At 35.8% G+C, this 14,055-nt stretch overlaps 1 long non-coding RNA gene and 1 other non-coding gene across 3 annotated transcripts; both read right to left on the bottom strand.

The window, feature by feature from the left end:
- Positions 1–2,731: 2,731 nt before the first annotated feature.
- Positions 2,732–5,696, bottom strand: LOC124443012. 2 transcript variants are annotated; one of them, XR_006947457.1, is made up of 4 exons: positions 5,460–5,696; positions 5,286–5,352; positions 4,880–5,127; positions 2,732–2,746 (listed from the first exon to the last, which is right to left on the bottom strand). It is a non-coding gene; the product is annotated as an uncharacterized LOC124443012 (long non-coding RNA). The 2 variants fall into 2 exon arrangements; XR_006947456.1 differs by lacking the exon at positions 2,732–2,746 and having other exon boundaries at positions 4,714–5,127; positions 5,460–5,695.
- On the bottom strand, positions 4,722–4,800 carry LOC124443435. Its single transcript, XR_006947659.1, has one exon. It is a non-coding gene; the product is annotated as a small nucleolar RNA SNORD34 (small nucleolar RNA).
- Positions 5,697–14,055: the final 8,359 nt, after the last annotated feature.

Here is a 14,055-nt window from a genome sequence, read left to right as displayed (position 1 = left end):
TTTAATTCTTCGAGGAGTAGTTTGCTTTGAAATTGTCGATAGGCGGTAGAACTTCGCAGACGGCGATTTGCAGCCTTGAACCACAAGAAACGTGGTATTGCTGAACGCTTTTTACATGTTGTAAGAAATTTTAAGTCCAATTTAGCATAAACAATTTGGTTTTATGAAATTTATTAAAAGAGTGACGTTTCGTCTTTATTCTGGAGTGTTGTCGATAAATTTCATAAAACCAAATTGTTTATGAATATGTTTAAAATTATTTGTTGGGCTCTAAAGTAATAATTAATATATTTGTGGCTGCAACACAAAACTCTTGCTAATGTGTTGGAAAATAACTTGTGTCTTAATTGGTGTAAATTATTACAGAAATTTTTTTCCGATTAATACGTGAATTGTAAAGTAGGAAAAGTTAGTAGTTAGGCCAAATCATCTTTTTGTAAAAACGCTCACGTTTCTCAATTGTGATTGGCAGACGTATTTATGTCTGCATTATTTATGTCTGCGTTCTCGTATCATACGCGTATTACGTACGTAGTATACCTGGTGTGGAATTCTATGTTATTCCACTATTATTCAACAGAAGGTCTTTTCCAGGATAAATTTTGGTCAACATTTAAAGCTAATGTTTTACTTTCTGAAACCTGTGTAATATTTTTTATCGACTTTAATGTTAATTTTAGAGACTTTTCTTCTATTTAGCATTTGTTTTGAGTCGATTACCATGAATTCAGTTTTACCAACATCGAGAGTTAAGCATGGCTACTAACTCTGAATTCATGATAGTTTCGACTTCAGTAACTGTTTCACCACTTGCAGTTAAGTAGGTTTGTCTCGTCCCCAAACAACTATTCGAGAATGATACGTATATGGAAAGGGAATGATAGGCGTTTATAATATCACGACAAAAAGTGCCTTCTATTAAAATAGTTTTCGATTCATACGAATAGAATATACGTTTATTAATAACATGCTTATATGGATGTGCATCTTGCAACATCAACCATCGAATCAAACTACGTTGTAAACTCGGTCACATTCACAACAAAGTTCCTCGTCGACTCGAGAAATACAGAATAGCCGACTGTCGCTTGATAGACTTACACGCAAGGGACAAAAAGAAATATGTAATATATAAATCGTTTGAGCGCGGTGCTCTGGAAATTTTAGAGATTTAAGCCTAGGCCACACTATCGTCTACATTTGCGAAAACGAAAACAAAACGAAAATTCGTGCACAAAATACATGCCAGACACGACGTAAAATTGCAAGCATGTTTACAAAGATCGGCTAAAACGTAAACAGTATTATTGTTGGATGTGCCTATGTAGTAGCCTTTGCAGTGACAAAACAAGCAAAAAAGAAAAGGTGTCTTCCTCTGGTAAAAAGATACTCCTTCTGAAGTTGAAAAAAGGCATTTACTGCCATTTAGCAAGATACTAGATTCACCCAATTAATGAACGATTTAACAATTTGATTAAAGAGTTACGAGAACCGAACAAAGAAAAGAGACTCATAAAATACTTGCGAGTGACGACAAATTGTTTTTTCTCACATCAGATTTATTAAAACCTCGTGCCATCCTGCCATCTTTGTGTAGTAAAGTTTTAGATTATTAGCCAATTGCATGCGTTTTCGTTAACGAAAAAGGTAAAAAATTCAACTCTTCTAATCTGCACGAAAACGAAATTTTCGTTCAAGATTTTCGTTGCAGCAGTTTTCGTTCTAATTTTCGTCGATATGGAGGATAGTGTGGCCTGGGCTTTAGATTCAGCGCACAAACGAGTAAAAACCATACACGCGTATCTGCGTATCTTACAGTAAAAAAATGCTTTGTCAAATGAAACCACTTTTTATTCAATACGGACACTATCAGAGATCGCAGACGTAGATACGCATGTGTTAAAACTATTTTCTCATGTCTGCGGGGACACGTTTATCACCTTATTCCAAAGAAAGAAAAGCTACTAATATTAAGTAAGGAAGGACAGAAATACACTGAAAATAGCCGCGAATTAGCACCGAGCAATTGTCCTGTAAGCAGACAGACTATTTCAGCCGTTGTCAGCGGTTCAAAAAAACGATACGCGTATAAAATAGAACGATAAACGTATGATACAAGAACGATACGCGTACGATACGAGAACGATACGCTCATCATACGCAAAATTATGTTAAAAAATACGCGAGCGGTACCGTTCCCGATTGAGGGAGTTTCTCGAATAACTCAACTCCATACAAACAAGTCCTTATTTATTTCAACTTCATTTTAGGCACTTATCGACAACGCTGGCAGTTGGAAGTCGAAAGGCAGTTGGAGGAACAAAATGCTGGTACGCCAATGGATTTTGGTGTAGAGCAATGGAGTGAAGACTGGAAGAAAACAGTCGCTGTTCTAACAACAGCAAAATCAACTACACACAACAGCTTCCATTCTCTAAAGGAGATTCATATATTTACCTTAGCTAACGTTCTTCGAAGACCAATTCTTGTAATATGTGCCAATTTTTATCGTGGTGACTATGATGACCAAATTGCTGGTGTAAACCTTAGTGGCATATACTTACCACTGTTATCTGACTCCGTGGATTGTATCAAAACTCCTCTTTTGATCCGCTACCACCATGGACACTTTACAGAACTTGTGTTGACAGAAAATAATGAAGGAGTATCATTAATGAAATACGATGGCCAGCTCATGAAACTCCGTTGTTTGTTACGAGAGGAAAGGAATTTCTCAGATCGATTACTGCGGGAATATTTGAATTGTTTTAAGTTGAATTACACAGATGAAAATGGGTGTATAACGGAAATACTTGTAGCTAAAATGTAAGCCCGTGATACTTGTGGTTAAAATAGCCTTGTGGAAAGTCTTGCATGGACGCTGTTCTAACGATATAAAATATACAAGACATTCAAGAACTTTAGAAAATATGTTTAGTGAACTTCCAAGGTGTAATATATCATTCAGTCCAGGAAGACTAAAAAAGCGTTTTTACTTGAGAAATGCTCTCTTATGTACACGAGCTTCCATCTATTAACTAGTCATTATACATACCTTAATTATACTAACTATTTATACATACATTAATTATACTAACTATTTAAACATACATAAGTTATGGTAACTATATTATACAAGGTTCTATTCTTTGCTTTCAAGGTGAATAAGATGAATTGCGTAAAATCAGTCAAGACTCAGATTTTGCCTTTCTCTACTGTCTGTACGCTCTCTCTCAAGTTGTATATCCACGACGAAATTAGAATTTTACAGTCAGTTAACTTACTTCACTATATTTTACACTTGGAATGAACCCTTCAGATTATAGAGAATTGCAAAAAATAACGTGCTCACGTTTATGATGATGTTACAAATTTACCACGAACTATTGAATTACAAAGATTTTACTTTCTGGGGTGCAGAAATTTTTTTTAAAAATTGTAGTTTTTGGTCTATTTCTATGGCTCTGATTAAAACTTTATGTTGGGCATTAATTTTTATTACACGAATTCGATTTCCGCTCGGCAAGTCTCTCGCTACTAAGTATTTACTGTGCTAAATTGCAGTCTTTGCATGTTGACTAAACGGAAAAACGCGTAAAGAGATCGTATGAATTATAACTACAGCACATTGAAAATGCCTATCATTAAATCCTTTCGTGTTACCGTTACAATAACGTTTATGTCTCATTGGAGGTTGATTACGGCTGAATCATGCAAAAGTTAAACGTCTGCTGATTTCAATGGGTTGCATTTTGCATGCACCCTGTAGATACAAAGGGTGAGTTTCAATATATTTTCATGCTTTCACCCAACTTTGTTAACCAAAATATAAATTCTAAAAGTTAAATGTTTAGTTATAATGGTACCAGCCTTGTATGAAACAAGTGAAGATTTGATCATTCTACAAGTTAAATGTTTAGTTTTAGTGGTGGCAGCTTTGTATGAAACAAGTGAAGATTTGATCATTCTACAGGTTAAATGTTTAGTTTTAGTGGTACCAGCCTTGTATGAAACAAGTGAAGATTTGATCATTGTACAAGTTAAATGTTTAGTTTTAGTGGTGGCAGCTTTGTATGAAACAAGTGAAGATTTGATCATTCTACAGGTTAAATGTTTAGTTCGAATGGTAGCAGCCTTGTATGAAACAAGTGAAGATTTGATCATTCTACAAGTTAAATGTTTAGTTTTAATGGTAGCAGCCTTGTATGAAACAAGTGAAGATTTGATCATTCTACAAGTTAAATGTTTAGTTTTAGTGGTGGCAGCTTTGTATGAAACAAGTGAAGATTTGATCATTCTACAGGTTAAATGTTTAGTTTGAATGGTAGCAGCCTTGTATGAAACAAGTGAAGATTTGATCATTCTACAAGTTAAATGTTTAGTTTTAATGGTAGCAGCCTTGTATGAAACAAGTGAAGATTTGATCATTCTACAAGTTAAATGTTTAGTTTTAGTGGTACCAGCCTTGTATGAAACAAGTGAAGATTTGATCAGTCTACAAGTTAAATGTTTAGTTTTAATGGTAGCAGCCTTGTATGAAACAAGTGAAGATTTGATCAGTCTACAAGTTAAATGTTTAGTTTTAATGGTGGCAGCGGACGTTTCCTATTTTTTGCCTGGCTTTACAGTATCTTTAGCAGCTATAAATGTTTTTAAATCATCAACAAAATGATCAATTTTCTCAAAATCTGACTCAGTTTAACTTTGCCAACATTTTCAATGTTTCTCTCTGATTATAATTCATATTCTCACAGTTGTTACTCATACAATGTAGGTAAAAAAGAATCTTCACTGAGAAACAAAATCAAATATCTTCTAGTCAAGCATAAAAGATGAAATTTTTTAGATATTAAAGACGCCAGACAGTTGTGTTTGATACCTTATTGCCTACTCTCTTTGTGCTTTTCTTACGTCAGGTTTCTGATTGCGTTTGGCCAAAATAGTTTCAAGAGTTGCACCCTGGATGGCTCATTGGAATTTAACATTTCGTCTCATTCTCTTTTTGGAGACCTCTTCAACTGAGCCCTTTTTGTGTTTTCTACAGTAAAGGACAGTCCATGAAATCTTTCGTGGATTTCTTCTCATCAAGAAGGATCTCTCACATTTTTTGTCCAGGAAATTGAAAGACTATTAAATTGATGTATAAAACATTTATTGGTTATGGCAAAATAATATAGATGTGATTTTACAATTAAGTTTTCAAAGTGTGTTTTAAAAATTACTATATATCAACAAAGGGATAAATTAAGCAGTTCTTCTAAGTTGAACATTATAAACGCAAGTACCTTTCCATCTAGACGTATATATCTTTTTCCATGACCTGGGTAGATTTTGTAGCTGCATACCTCGAGTCTGGAAATTTAAAGAAAATAACGAAATCATCAAATACTACGAAGATCAAATGAGAAATATTACAAGTAATAATAGCAGTCTCTGCGTAAAGACTTACGAATACTTACAAAACAATTAAAATCGACAAGTTTTAATCGCCGATTTTTAAAGACTCCGGGACGTAAAACCGCTTATATCGATTCAATTATGAAAAAAGTGTTTCAGTTTCACAAGAATTTCATAAAATAACGAAAACGTTTTGCTGTTTCCTTGGATTGGAACAGATCAAGACTAGAACTCATTGCCAAATGAACTTAAAGATATTAGTTCTCTAGCGACCTTTCAAAGAAAAATCGCTTCCCACTTTCCCAAAACAAATATGTACTCAATTAATTGTAAATATCTTTCTAACCTAGCTATACTTCATTTATTGTACATTTTAGTGTCTTGTGTATCGTAAAATGTAAGTAGTTCACTATTGTATTGTAATTTTCATTTTTGCACACGCCCCATGTGGAAATCAACTTGTATGTTGACAAAGGTAAGCGTGTTGAAATAAAATTATCTGTCTATCTATCTATCTATTTCGAAAGACTTCTTTTTGCCAGATCGAAGCAAGACAAAGCAGTTGAAAAGGAAACAGTGCTGCCAGATGAAATTTAAATAAGTTCATGTCGGCTTGTTCAAAAGTTCACATATTATCCACCAATGTTCATAAATCGACAAAAATTGCATAGTTTGCACCAAATGAATGAAATAAGCTAAATCACATGTAAATTTATAATGATGCACATTGCACATTTGTACAAAATAACAAAAAAAAAACAATGAAAAACAATTATTTAGTTCGATTTAGATTTGTCGCTTGAGTCAGAGTCTAAAGAATGTCGGTTGTCATATGACTTAAAGCATTGGTTGAAGAAGAATATTTGACACAGCCTTCTGACTCTTTCACTCCTTGCTTAACTTTTAGAACACTGCAGATTGAAGAATGAATTATGCTTTGTCTCGAATCTCTAAACCAGTGTATATTCATTGTAAGCAACCTTGTCGTTTATAACTGATAAGTTCATAAAAAGTTTTTAATTTTTAGAAAAAGTTGATGAAATGTTCACAAAATTCTTTCTGTTCACAAAAATTCAAAATAAAAATCAAAAGTTCATAAATCTATGAACTTTGTTCACAATTTGGCAACACTGAAAGGGAAGAGTTATCACTCATCGAGAAAATTATTCCTCTAATCACATTCCCTGTTACTCACATTTACTCCTCATTTGTAATGGATGTTTTTTGAGAAACCACTAGCATGTTCCTAGTTACTCCAAAGTGCACCTTAATTACCTCCTATGCTCTTGTACCTAGTAACCATGAGAACAAAGATCAAATAAATAAATTTTTAGAAATTTTGCGTTTGTTTCTAACATTTGGTTTATTTGGGGGGAGAAATTTCAATAATATTTTAATAGCAACCGCAATTTTCTTCGTAATGTTCACAAGCAGTGCCAAACGCAAAACGCCGGTCGAACGTAAGGATATATACAGTTTACGGCCATTACCGACCAGAGGATGATTCGTCTAACGTCGTAACCACTACTAAGACCACCACTAAGACTTTCAGCCAAAGACTTATAGAAGATCGAACAGGTTTGAAATGTTGCTCGCTGAAGCTTGTACTCTTAACGATGTTTCTTACTGTTTTAATGGAAGTTTGTGACCTACCCGCCGAGAAGTCCAGCAAATGCGTTTATTCATTTCAACTTCATTTTATGCATGTATCGATAATGCTGGCAGTCCGAAGTCGAAAGGCAGTTGGAGGATCAAAATGCTGGTATACCAATGGATTTTGGTGTCGAGTAATGGAGCGAAGGCTGGAAGAAAACAGTCGCTCTTCCAACAACAGCAAAATCAACTACACAAAACAGTTTTTACTGTCTTGAGGCGATTCATATATTTTTCTTAGCTAATGATCTTCGAAGACCAAGGTTCTTTCTACAGAGTTCTTTCTACATTAGGAACTTTGCTCGTAGAACGAAAGGCGATGCAAAGCCGAACGGATCATATACCGAGCTGATAATAGCCAATATCTCTCTACTAGATGGCGGTTTTTCATTCAGCTGAATCCGAAATCCAAATTCATCATGGCTAATGTTCCATAGAACACCAAGCGCTCTTTTGATAGATACCTTGTGAAGGCAAAGATCCCTAACTGATTTTGCTCGTTCCATATCCGGCATGCCACCACCGTCGCTGAATTTGAAACGAAATCCACCCTTGTTAAACGAAATCCACCTTTGTTAAACGAAATCCACCTTTGTTAAACGAAATCCACCCATAGCAAGCAGTTTTCGAAGATCACTGGCTAATGTTATTGCCTTATCTTCATCTTTTACAGATTTAAGGCAATCAACAACGTAGAAGTTACGCTTGACTGTATTTGTAACTATGTTTTCAAATTTGTTGGTGTTATAGTCTGCAGTTTTGCGCAGAGCAATATTGGAGCAACTTGGCAAAGAGGTCGCTCCAAACAAATGAACCGTCATTTGAAATTCTTCGGGTTCTAAGCCCAAGTCATTCTGTGGCCAGCATAAGAAGCTCAGAGGGCATTGCAATCTTCATGATGAACATTTACTAGATAGAACATAGATTCAATGTCGGCCATTAGGGCTATGGGCTCCTGTTTAAATCGAGTAAGAACACCGAAAAAATTATTCGTCAAGTGCGTTCCCTGTAGTAGTTGTTCATTGAGGGAAGTTCCAGACGGTAGACCGCAGCACAATTGAACACAACGCAAAGTTTGTCTGGTTTGTTCGAACTAAAGACTGGGTGATGAGGAAGGTACCATATTGCTTCATGGAACTTATTTAATGTATCAGCACGGACCTTTCGTGCAAACTGTTTCTCAAACAGGTTATCCATGAATTCAGCATAATTCAAGAATAGTTAGGGTCCTTCAACAGCCTTTTCTTCAAAGGAGTTAAACGATGTTCAGCCAAAAGTCTAATTTTTGGAAATCTAGGAGGAAAACTTTTCCATGGCATGGCAATTTCATAATGCTCATTACGAAGACGAATTGTGGAATCCATAATATTCACCGCACGTATATCTTCTTGAGACATTTCTACTTTGTTGTTGTATGAAGCATCATCGAGCTCAGCACAGCAGAACTTCTTAAGCTTTTCACTCAGCTCATGATCGGATTGAATGTAGTTATTGAAGTGTTTGGTCCAATTGTTTCTCCCAAGAAGACCATTTATTGTCCATCCAAAGATAGTTCTCACAGCATATGGACCCTTACCATGCACTCTCTAACTTCTTTAGGCTCCAACGTTTTAGGTACATCATTTCCAATGAGGATGCCAATAGAGGCATTGATGTTTGTTAGAGTAACACCCTTAAGATGTGGTCACCGATCGACGTCTGCTTGCGTTGGAATGCTAGACACGTCGACTGGAAGCTTTTCTGTATAAAACACCGGAGGACGCTCAATTATGTTTATTTCATTCAAATCAAACACTTCTAATTTAACAACGTGACATTCTGTTAAAGTGTTTTCATTCCTTAAGGTAGTGAGTGAAAGAATAGTTTTCTTTCCAGAAATACTAAGCTGTTCTAGCAGTTGGTTCGTGCAAAATGTCGTGTTCGATCCAGCATCAAGAAAGGCGTATGTTTTAATTGTCTCCACCAAATCTCTACATTTGACTTTAACGGGCACCATCTCCAACCCAGTCGAGGGGATTCCGGCTCCATTGGGATCGCGTCGACAAACACCAACGCTGGCAACCGTTGCTGTTGATTATCGTCTGGGGGCCTTTACTGGTTCCATCCGATGCCTTATGCAATGAGCAGCTCTCCACAGCAAAGTTCTCAACTACGGGATGCAAAAATGTCGAATGCTTCTCTTGACATCACAAAACCTTGCAAAAGCTCTCCTTTGGGCAAGTTCTAGCAATATGACCTTTTACGAAACAATTATCGCAGAGACCCTTTTTTCGCACTATTCTTTTTCTGTTCCCAAGAGTTTCTTTCTTGAACATATCACATGGAGATAACCAATAATTACCATGACACATTGGACATCTAAGAAAATTTTCAGCTCCAGTTTCGAGTTCAACTATATTTGATTATTGATCGTTTCCAGGGTCCTTTCCAATTGTTCCGAAGGCATACCACCCTCAAGGACCTTTAGGAACTTGAGCAATTCTAACTTTTGAATCAATATTAATCTTGCCGAAAATAGGATGATTTAATGCTCTCGCTTTCATCTCGACAAGTCTTAAGATGTCTTCGAAGGTTACCTCTCATTTTTTATTACTTGTTATATCGTCTGCTATGTCACACCATTTTTGTCTCATAGAATAAGGCAAATTACTGATAATATTTTGCGAACTATCCAAATTGTCAAGTTTTTTGAGGTAACCTATTTCTTTAAGTGTGTTTTTGCAGCTGATAAGCAATACAGAGAATCTTGGAAGTGCTTCGCCATCTTCAGCTCTGATTATAGGTACCTCCATTATTCGTTGTAAGTAGGCCGTAGCTATTTTATAATTTTGACCAAAATCTCCTTCAAAAGTTTCCTTGCGACTAGATATCCTTCTTTGTGGACCATTGACAAGCAACTTCGCATAAGCTCCTGAACCTCACCACATGTGTATTGAACTGAATAATACAAACGTGTATTACTGCTAGTTGTTTTCGCTTCAATAAGATTTTCAAACGATCGTACAAAATGACAATATTCAACAGGATTTCCACCAAATGTTGGTACTTGAGCGTTAGGTAGTGACATTGAAAAAGCCTATTATTGGTGTTGACCAACCAGTTCCTGTAAATCATTGTCCCAGTTGCATTTTCAGTACCCGTTGACTTTGCTGCTACTGTTCATTTTGCATATCCAACATATCGTGCAAGAAATTTTTTGCTAGTTGTGAATCATCCAAACTTCCAATCTTTGATGCGTCTAATTCGTGAAGACTTCCGCGTTACGACCAATTTTGGTTGTTCCTGCGAAACATGAGACCTTTATGAGTTTCATCTCGTGTTGGTGCATTTGCGCCAGCATCTTAAGGGAGTGGTCGAGAAGTTGCCAGTATTGGTTGAGTGTGGTTTTCGCAGTTTGTTTGCCAACATGGAACTTTATTGTATTTAACGTTTTCTGTTAGCATCCTCCTGCCCTATTTCTGCCTCAATTCTCCCCTATTTCATAAGAATCTGTTTGGTCTACTCGTGAAGACAATCGGGCAAAAGCTCCATAAGTTCCAGCTACACTGTAAGCCACTTCTTCTGCTTGAACTTTCGCTATTTCAGCCTTCAGCTGTAGTTGGTGTCTCCTTTGTTTGAGGCCCATTTTTTCTTCTTCGTGTCGTTGTCGGTGAATCAAGTTTTTATATTTTAAGTGAAGCTTTTGTTCGTCTAAAGATGATAATCCTCCAAAGCAGTTGCTTTGAATATCAAAGCTGCTTTCTTTGCAGCCATCATTGGTGTCGTTGTCGGTGAATCAACTTTTTATATTTTAAGTGAAGCTCTTGTTCGTCTAAAGATTGATGTTCCATCAAAGCATTTGCTTCGACTATCAAAGTTGCTTTCTTTGCCGCCATCATTGGTTTTCCATTTAGGCTATTTGACCGGGCTTTGGATCTATATAAACTTGTAATTGAACTAAGTGGTCTAACACGGCTCTACTACATCGATGGTTAATTTGTAAACTCTCGCAGCCATTCGTTTAAGGTCCTTTGAAAATTTTCAATTCTTTGTTGTTCGATTTGAAGGTAGTCGTTTGAGTCTTGGTGATCATAATCATCTTCTATTGTAGCATGATGACGCTCGTGGGAGTTGTAAAATCTATTTACAACTTCGTTGAATTGTTTGCTTCGCTCAAGCTTCGAAAGCTCAATTTTGATTTGGTTAACTCCTTCATCTTTTTTGTAAATGCAGATCGTTTTCTTGGTAGTTGTTCAGATGTTTCGAGAGTTGAAGGTTCTTCTTCCCTGGTGAGAGCTGGGGTGGTTTGCTTTGTTTGTTCATTACTCATTACGCTCTTCGCTTCGTTGTTAGATTCAGCCATTCGGGGATCGTTAATTAAAAACAGGGCTTCGTCGATATATCAGTTGATGAGGATAAATTCTTTGAACTTTTTGTAAAATTCGACTAAGGGCTCAACCATTCTCTGCCAAGTTTCTGATACTTTGAGACGCGCATTACTTTATTACGTACGATTTAACTAAATAATTACAAATAATTCTAACAAATGCATTAAAAAGAAGGGATAAATTCATCTAACTCCTTACAGAATTTACAGCGTTACTAGGCAGAGAAGTTCATTTGATCTTATTCAGACGACAGTTTGATGCCAAATGTCTGTCGTCTCCCATCTGACATCAGAACCGGAAACGTTTTGAATCCAACACAATGTATGTTAATATATTTCACAAACACCAAGATAAGACACATTTAGCCAATGTTGCGATCTCCCAGCGTATTTAACGGAATAAATTTCGGTAAATATTTATTAAACATTGCTAGTATCGATAGCAATCATTGTCATCAATGTAGAAACACAGACAACACACGCATTTGTACTTCTCCTACCTGTGGTTACACTGCCAACCCAGATTATGAAGGCCTATGTTCTGTTTGTTTCATCAAATTACATACAAAATTTTAAGAGAGGTCAGTTATGGTAGCCCTATCAGGCAAGAATCAACATCGAATGTGGAAGCAGTCAAGACAAGATGTCTGACTAAAGATTGTCAATTCTTCGGCATCCCAGAGAATGATAACTTGTGTTCACAATGTTACGCAAAGGCATTGCAACTTGAGTATGACTTAGAGTCTGAAAAGAAGATCAAAGCTGAATAAGAACGAGCTAGAAGGAGCTGGCAAATAGCACAACAGCAAAAGAATACAAATCATGACTTGCACAGGCTTTATTATGTAAATGAATCCCAATATTATCAGGTAAATATTTGTTGTTGAATTAACTAAACAAAGAAATTTCTCACAAAATCTCTAGAAATCAATAAATTGTACTCATTTTTGCCAAAAATCTTTTATCACATTTGCAACCTCATGTATAGAAGAATTGTTTATATTTTAGATAATTGTTGAGAGACAAAGTGTTTCAGCACCTTCGTCACCAGTATAAAGGCGACCATCAAAGTTAATACCATGTGTAACTAAAGGTTGTGGATGTTTTGGTACAGAAGAAGATCAGGGTCTTTGTCATAAATGTTTAAACAAGAAAGAAATGCTTTTCTTAGAATAGACAGTTGGTGTGAACAGTTTTCAACAAATTTTGTTTCAATGAACAAGAAATATTGTCATTCTATAAGGTTTAAATCCTCATATCTAAAGAACTGTCTTGATATTAGTAATAAAGTAATATATTCGCTTCCTTATATATGTAGATATGCACTTCGTACGTGTGGCTATAGCCTCATAATAACGACGTCTTTTCTCGTTTATAAAATTTCTGCACTTAACTGATAATTTATTCTTCGAATATCATGTTAAAAGCGATTACAAATACTCAATTTATGATAATGTTCAATAATCAAGGGTGCTAGTGCATTTTCGTGAATTAAACAATGATAGACAAAGCTGGTTTCCTGAATTTTACGGTACAAGAGAAGTAACTTCAGTTAGTAGTGATTCACTCAAATTTGGCATACCTTTTCATAAGACAATTTTGTTCTTCTGTACGACGCAAATAAACAAAAAATCACAGACGTAAGTTTGTCAAAGGTGTACTACATTTGTACTTTTAAGCGTCCATTACAGTTGTCTAGCTGTCACAAATTTTCTTATGCGTAAAAACATATGTGACAGCCCTTACAAAAATATTTTATAGAGCACTACATTGAAGCAATGTATTGGATATTCAATGGAGTATTCTACAGTATAATCATGGGCCCGAAGCACAATCGAACTTTGGAGCCCTTCGTGTTCCACGAATATTCGGACACATTACAGTTTTTCATTGCCCTCGATCTCTTTGTTTGGCTCTGCCTGTGTCGGAGGCAATTTGCCCCCTTCTCTGAACGTCCCTGTTTTTAATTATGTGTATAGGTAATACGAGAATTTAGGACGGTTTGCTGAACAGTTGCGATCGAGAATCTGTACTAATCTTCCATGGAATTTAAAATTTAACATATACTTTAGTTATTATAATATAATTTTTTTAGTGTTAAATATGCCTTCTCGTTCATTGTATGGTGTTTAGACTATGATGGCCAGCGTTATAAGTTGGCTTACACATTTCCAAGAACTTAACAAATGCAACAAATTTTTACATTACAACCACCTTTTCAGAAAAAAAACCCAGCCACCACAACACATTACTATCAACAGCGACCACTACAATATTAATGACAATCCAATCCATATTCACTATAAATGCAATTATGCAAACAGTTCTTTTAAATACACTTTAAATTGCAAATTTTAAAATATGTTATACGATTTTCATAACAGGAACCCGAGTCGTTATGGAACTGCAAAGAAGTATTTCTTCAATAGATGTTGCAACTTCGGAAATTATTCGTGACTCAATTGATGGGGATGTCACTATCCCGGCAGATCAGGGAAATCATCGATTCTTATTGACATCATCGCGATACACTTTTTTGTTCCCGAATCTTTCTTGTTTCAATAGAGATTTTCAAGATTTTCTGTACGCAACCTTAGTAAGCATTGCTCTTGAAAATAAGTTGGAAAACAACAGCTCTC

Source organism: Xenia sp. Carnegie-2017, unplaced genomic scaffold (genome assembly GCF_021976095.1).
Source record: "Xenia sp. Carnegie-2017 unplaced genomic scaffold, XeniaSp_v1 HiC_scaffold_20, whole genome shotgun sequence".
NCBI classification, from domain to species: Eukaryota; Metazoa; Cnidaria; class Anthozoa; order Malacalcyonacea; family Xeniidae; genus Xenia; species Xenia sp. Carnegie-2017.
This window is presented reverse-complemented; position numbering and strand designations above follow the sequence as displayed.